Source organism: Coenobita brevimanus, chromosome 24, assembly GCF_032717465.1.
Source record: "Coenobita brevimanus isolate Jiangsu-jjx chromosome 24, ASM3271746v2, whole genome shotgun sequence".
NCBI lineage: Eukaryota > Metazoa > Arthropoda > Malacostraca > Decapoda > Coenobitidae > Coenobita > Coenobita brevimanus.
Genome location: NC_136977.1, coordinates 56,482,607 through 56,490,009, shown reverse-complemented (window position 1 = coordinate 56,490,009; position 7,403 = coordinate 56,482,607). Strand labels below are relative to the sequence as shown.

Genomic DNA, 7,403 nt, shown 5'->3' with positions numbered 1-7,403 from the left:
CCAGGCTCAAAGAGTCAGTAAAATATACCTTTACATTATTAATAAGAGTATATATATATTTACTGTATATGAATTAGTGCTTAGAAGGAATCTGTGGTGAAATTATATGTACTGCTAATATATGTATTAATGTGCTACTCTTCAAATTCAAGAAATGACCAAAGGTTTTCTTGTGTGTAAATATTGTCAGGGGTATAGGGAAGTCTACAACAGAAATGATCAGAATTACAGTAGTCTTGTCTCAGGCCCTCTGATGCCATAGGCCATCTGTAGTCCAGTTGGATTAATATGGGACTGGCTGTTACTGTTACCATTTTGCATATTTGTCTTATGGTGCTGAACATGAAACATCTTGATACTTTGCCATAGGCTTTGTTGTGTCTTTTGCTGATAGTGTGGTTTTCTGTTGGTGCCAATGCCGCTTGCAACCATCTAGAATAATTCAAGTTAGTTAAAAAAGTTTGTGTTTTAAAAGGGGGCACCCACTGCCCATTTACTCAGTCCAGTGCTACCTTCAAGTGACTACCCTGAGTGACAACCAAAGTGATTCTTTGTAATTCAGGAAACTATTTACTCTCCTGGGTGGAAACCATGTAACCAAATGATACCTGATGGTCTAGTGGGTTAAGGGATTCCAACAGGGTGAGTTGTAAATGTTTACATCTAAGGGGTGGTTGGGGTTTTATGCTTGCATACAATAATTCAGATGTGAGGCTGGCCACCCTCTCATTATGTCAGGATTGAGTACCCTAAGCCAGGGACATTATACATCTGATGGAACAAAAAGTGGTTAGGTTGATGGTGTTTGAAGAGTAAAGGGATGGTTGTTGAGAGAGAAGATAACTCTAAGTGTGATACACTGTTGAATGGATATTGAAGTTTTAAATAACTGTACCTGATAGTGAGGAGAAGTAAATGTGCAGAGGAAGGGGACAGTAAAGTGACACAGGGAAGGAAGCTGATTGGTGTTATGAAAGTTTTGGTATAAATTAAATATCCTGCCTCGTCCCATCCTTAGGTGGGAATGAGGCTAGGATGCTGATTTAAAAAATTGGAGATTAATTGGATCATATCATATCGTTTATAAAGGCTCCAACATGTAGACTGCGAGATAATGCTGATTTTATGCGTGCAGTGTCTCGGGGAGAGCAGGTGGAAATTGTCAAGTGTGAAAGGATTGAACTTGCTGGTGAGTCTCTTGAGTGTGTGGAAGAGTTTTGTTATCAGGGAGACATGTGTTGGAGGTGGGGCTAGAGCTAGCTCTGTGACTAGATTGAGAAATGTTTGGAAGAAGTTCAGGGAGCTGTTGCTTCTCCTGACATTGAGAGGGCTCTCCCTACATGCTAAGGGATCTTTGTATGCAGCATGTGTTAAGAGTGTAATGCTGTATGGTAGTGAGACCTGGGCAGTAAAGGAAGAGGATATTCACAGGATCAAACGCACAGAAATGACAATGATTAGGTGGATGTGCAGTGCATCCCTGAGTACAAGGCCTGGAGGAGCTAGTTTTATGATGGAAGAGTTGAAAGGTAGGATGGGACTGGAGTGTATTGGTGTTGTGATGAGGAGAGGTAGATTGAGGTGGTTTGGGCATGTGGAGAGGATGGGGGATGATAATTGGGTGCAGGAAGTGAGAAGCATTAATATTGGGGGTGGGGTTGCGAGGGGTAGACCAAAATTGACCTGCGACGAGGTCATTAAATGTGACCTCAGGGTTAAGGGACTGAACAAGGGAGCTGCCATAGCTCGAGCAGCATGGAGAGCTGCCATTAGGTGACCAAGGCCGATGCATGCAAGCATGTTGGAGCCTTCAAAAACAAAACAAAACGAACATGCTTGTGTGCGTTGACCTTGGTCACCTAACGGCGGCTTTCCACGCTGTTCGAACTCTGGCAGCCTCCCAGTTCAGTCCCTTATCCTTGAGGTCAAATTGTATTACCTTGTTCCAGGTCTTTTTCGGTCTGCCTTTCACATCCCCACCCCCAACAGTCACTCCTCTCACTTTCTGCACCCAGTTGTCATCCTCCAACCTCTCCACATGCCCAAACTATCTCAATCCACCCCTCCCCATCACATCACCAATACACTCCAGTCCCATCCTTCCTCTCAACTTTTAAATTGTAAACTTAGTACCCTCAGCCCTCACATTGAAGGATGTACTACATATTCATCCAATTATTATACAGTATACGTATTTATAAGGCAGTACCATGGCTAGTGGTAATCACTGGAGAAAGGAAAAACTGCAGCAACGGAAACAGTGAAACAAGATATGTTGAGCTGTGTTTGGACTGAAAAGATTACCTCCTGGATGTCTACAGTGGAACAAATGGACCTCGTGTGGAAATTAAGTGATAAAAATTGTAAGTACTCTCAGAGTTCAACTTGTAGGAAGAACAGTAGACACTGGAAGCTTCCTGTCTCTACTTCCTGTCCCCTTCCCCTAAAAAAAAAAAAAAATGCAGAAGTATGAGACATAGGGAGATTCTTAACCTTTTAGTTTTTAAATATACAAAAACAAATCACAGTTATGATCAGCACCCTCCAGTAACTTAAGATTTATATGTGCAGAAGAGACTAAGGGAGTGTAAAATCTTTCATGTCATGTCCCAGCAAAAAACTAATCATATGAAAGGAAAATTATTGTAAGTTGCACTGTATACTTTTGCAGGAAGGATGAGGAGAAGGAAGTGTAGAATCTTCACATGTTTATTGTTTACGTGCAAAAACAGTCCTTAAGCAAGATGATTGTGGCCTATTCCGTCCATCGACATTTTAAACCATTGAAACCAGTACTAGACGATTTTATTCAACATAGGGAGGACTTATAATAGTGAAGGGTTAATGAAGAATATATTTATCCTCGTGTTTGGATATTCTCCCCAAAGCTGAATAAACTTTTTTGAGACGACAGACGTAAATATTGGTTTCAAAGAGGTAGGTGTACAGTATTATTGGCTTTATGGCATAGATATAAATAAACCTAGATGCCACATCACTCATTCTTCAGTACAGCGATGATGCGTCTGTGAGGCTTCCATCTTTTAACGGCCAAGTGTGTAATAGTGACATTTGTTTTAAAGTGAATTCAGACTGAAAATGAATGTTGTGGTTGTGATGGTGGTTGTGGTGATGGTGGTGGTTGTTGTGGTGTTGGGATGGTGGTGGTGGTTGTGGTGATGGTGGTGGTTGTTGTGGTGTTGGGATGGTGGTGGTGGTTGTGGTTGTGATGGTGGTGGTTGTTGTGAAGGAGGTTTTTGTGGTTGTTGTGGTGGTGGTGGTGGTTGTGATTCTTGTTATTGTGGATGTAGTTGTGGTGTTGATAGTTCTTGTGGTGATGGTGGTTGTTGCTGTTGTGGTGGTAGTGGTGATGGTTGTGGTACGTGGTTATTGTTGTGGTGGTGGTGGTTACGATGGTGGCTGCTGTTATTGCTGAAGTGGTGGTTGTGGTTCCTGGTTCATCTAAAACAGCGAAGCGTGAACTCTGCGGACTGCAGACTTAAGTTTCCCTTCTGCAACTTACCATCCTCTTTTCGGGGGATAGGGAAGAACTATACATGAGGAACGCTTGCATAACCAGACAGATGAGCCTCTCGTGCTATCGGTGCCATCATAGATATATTCCAACGTTTTTTATACCCAGAAGCAGCACAGTGTTGCGGCTTTTTTACGTAATAGTGGTCAACTTTGCCCATTGTCAGGACAACACGTCTGCCTTGGCCGTTCCAAGATGGCCGCGCAGAAGCCTCGAAAGTGGTGTCATGCGGCATCTAGGTGTATTTACGTGCTGCTATATGGTCCCAAGATTTTTCAGTATTGTATTCTCTCCGTCATCCAAATTACTATATTAACTATGGTCGTGGCGCGCGACTCTTGAGGTTGTCATTATCGTATACTGGCAATCTAACCGTCAATTGCGCTGCCGATTTCGTGTATCATATGATACGCCTCTGATTCGTGTATAATAATATTTGTGTATACTATATTCGTGTATAATATTCGAAATCGGAAGCTAGTTGACGTTTAGGTTGCCAGGGTACGATAATAACTCGTGCGCCGCGACTACGGTAGTAGAAGTATTAGCTCCCAAAATATTAGAGAAAGCTGGTTTTGAAAATAAAGCTAAATGTTACACCTCTAGTTTTAAAATTACCTCAAGCTGAATAAAATCGTCGAAGGTAGTGAGCGTGACTTAAAAGACGTCCCCAGTGTCATAATGAGGCATAAGTGACTCGTGGTGGAGGTCCCCGTTTTCTTTCACTCCGCATGCGTCAGACTCGGTAGCATGAAGATGGTCTGTGCGAGACTTCTGCGCTAAAAGTGTCGTTGTAATTATTAAAATTATGCCGTTCAGCACATTAGAACCTCGTATATACACCGCATGAAGTGCGCTGGTACGTGTCTGTCACCATGGGAAACCACAAAATTGAAGCAGGTAAGTGCAAATGTGTAAATTTGGTTAACTACACTGTCCATGTTTACATTTAAAACTGCCTTGTCCATATTCGGTTGTCGTGTGCATTCAGTGCGCATATTTATTAGCTTGAAAATGACTGGCAAACGGCGTCAGCAGCATGGACATGGCTGACAGATGGCGTCAGTAGCTTGGGGGGGGGGGGGAAATGCTAGGAAATGGCTCCCATGCTGAAAGTCTGAAATTATGCTGTCTTATACATTTCACATTTTGTAACGATTTTGTTGCAGTTTGAAACGTTCATGGTTAGCTTACTTTCTACATGAAATACGCTCTGCAAATTGGATTCACCATAGCCAGCTTGGCCACGGTATTCATCTTCAGAAGGCGTAATTAACGTACTGCGGCCGTCATGCATGAACATGGATAACACCGGATTGAGAAAAGTTAACCTACCCACTTCAGTCAGATGTCGTCATTTTACTTCGCATCATGTTGGGTGATCCTTGGGAAACAACACTGTGACTTCTTTTGATCTTGTAACTTGCCTAGCCCCGGGCTCCTACGCTTCTCATGGAGCAACGTAGGATTGGATGATGGATGCATGGATGGTTACTTTCCAGGGATTTTATATAACTTCTGAAAGGCCTCCTACTGAACTAACCATAAACCATATTTGTAATCGTCTGAAGGCAGAAAAAAAGGCCATATCGTGGTTAAAAAAAAAAAAAAAAAAAAAAACTTTGGCAGGATGGCCTGTTTTCTTAATTCTTGATACCATTAGACCATCTTAATTCGTCTTTGGGGAAACATCTTTTTGTAAAGGGGCTGTTGAAGGGGGAAGTGATCACGATAATTTGCATGTTGAAAGGTGCTAAAGTTTTCTAGTGAGTCGGTGGGTGAGTAGGCTGCTTAGTGTGGTTTGAGTAAGTACAGTAAATGCATGAGTGAGTGAATGAGTGGAAGAATATGAGTGAATGAATGAGGGAGGGAGTCATTGAGTGAGTGAGTTTGGGTCTTAGGTTTGGAGTGACTGAGTGATGGGGATAATCATGTGTCCAGTCTTTAATTACCACTCGAAGCAAAATAAGCTGTATTACGGTTCCACATTGCCAACCTAACATATTAAATTAACACGCGTGGAGCGAGAGCAAGGTAATGTCTTGGTGTGTGTGTGTGTGTGTGTGTGTGTGTGTGTGTGTTATGAAAATAGCTCAAACTATCCAACTAACCAAACTTGGTGGAAGTGTTGAGGGTCAGCCAAGGAGTAAACTTAATTTTTAGAACGAGGTCAAAGGTTAAGGTCACAGGGCTAGGTCAAAGTTCGGCTTGTTTATCTATGTGTAAACAAAATACCTAAAACAGTTTTGATTTATTTGGACCAATCTTGGCGAAAGGGTTGCGGATCCGCCAAGGAGCTGACCTGTAGATTTTTTTTTTTTTTTTTTTTTTTACCAGACCAAAATTTAATTTCAGGTTATACAGCTTTTATCCGATTTAGACCAAACTTTCCTGGGGAATTGAGGATAAGGCAAAGATGAAGGGATTTGATTTTGAGAAACAGTCAGAGGTCAAGGACACAGGACAAGCTAAAATGTTCAGTCTTATAACTAGAAATTTTGAATCGATTTGGATCAAAATGGTGAAAGGACTGAGAGTCAGCCAAGGATGAAAATGTTTTCTTATGAAAACAATAAGTAAAAAATTAAGGTCACAGGACAAGGATAATTGAACCAGTTTTGATGCGATATCGACAAAAGTTGGTGGAAGTGTTAAGGGTCAGACAAGGGTAAAGAAGTCGATTTTGAGAGCAATCCACCATAATTCATGAGTGTTATCTGATTTCTTGGCCCTACGTGACAATGTATAACTCCGTAAAGGCGCAGACAAATTTTTACCCCAGCAGAAACCCTTGCCGTGTTGAAGGATGTGTATGGAGAGGAAACAACGTCCCGTACATGTGTCTGTGAGTGGCACAAGAGGTTCAGGATGGGCCAGGATGACGTGGAGGATGACCCAAAAACAGGACGTCCCTCAACAACAAGAAATGATGCCAACATCCAGAAGGTCAAGGAACTGGTGCAGAGTGATCGCAGACTGACGATCAGAATGATGGCTGAGCAACTGGGATTGAATAGGGAGTCAGTGAGGTCCATCTTATTGGAAGATTTGGGCATGCGGAAGATTTGTGCAAAGTTGGTGCCCAAACTGCTCTCCGAGGACCAAAAGACCTGCCGTGTGGATGTGTCATGGGACATTTTGAAGCATCACCCTGCCCCATCCTGAGTCTCTTGTGCCATTCACAGCCACCTGTACAGGACGTTGTTTCCTCTCCGTACACATCCTTCAACACGGCAAGGGTTTCTGCTGGAGTTTTTCCCATGTTAGCCAAGAACTTGACGTTAATCCTTTGCTCAAGGTTCATTCTGTGACAGAGGGCACTTGACAGGAGCTACAAAACCACCTGTGAAAAGAAAGATAATAAGTTAATTGAAGTGCTGCTTTTCTCATACAGTGCTGAGATGTTGGGCAACACTACGATGTACTTCATTACTGTGTGGCTGATGAATTGTGTGATTAGCAGCCAGTGTCCCGTTTCTTTTTTGTCACACCTCGTATGTTGGATGGGACCCCCGATGAACATCCCTTACGGGCGGCAGGGGGGGGAAGGGGATGGCCCCCAGGGGAAACCGCCATGGTTTTTAACTTAGCAACACTAAATTTTTCTGGGTGTCACATGTTCACCCCCGCTACGTTTTATGCAGGGTGGGACAACTGATGGCCACCCCTCACGGAGGGGACTGCCCCTGAGGGGAACAAAGCCACAGTTTTTATATAGGCACACGAAATTTCGCACACTGGTAGACCTTCGCGGGAACCACAGTTTATAAAGGCTGGGACTCCCGGGGTTTGCCCCTCCCGCCTCCCCGTAAATAAATATGTATTTCCCCTTACATCGTTGTAGGGGTTGGTGCAGCTATTGAAGATG

At 43.0% G+C, this 7,403-nt stretch overlaps 1 pseudogene; it reads left to right on the top strand.

The window, feature by feature from the left end:
• Positions 1-4,410: 4,410 nt before the first annotated feature.
• On the top strand, positions 4,411-6,700 carry LOC145393388 (protein GVQW3 pseudogene; annotated as a pseudogene).
• The last annotated feature ends 703 nt before the right edge of the window (positions 6,701-7,403 follow it).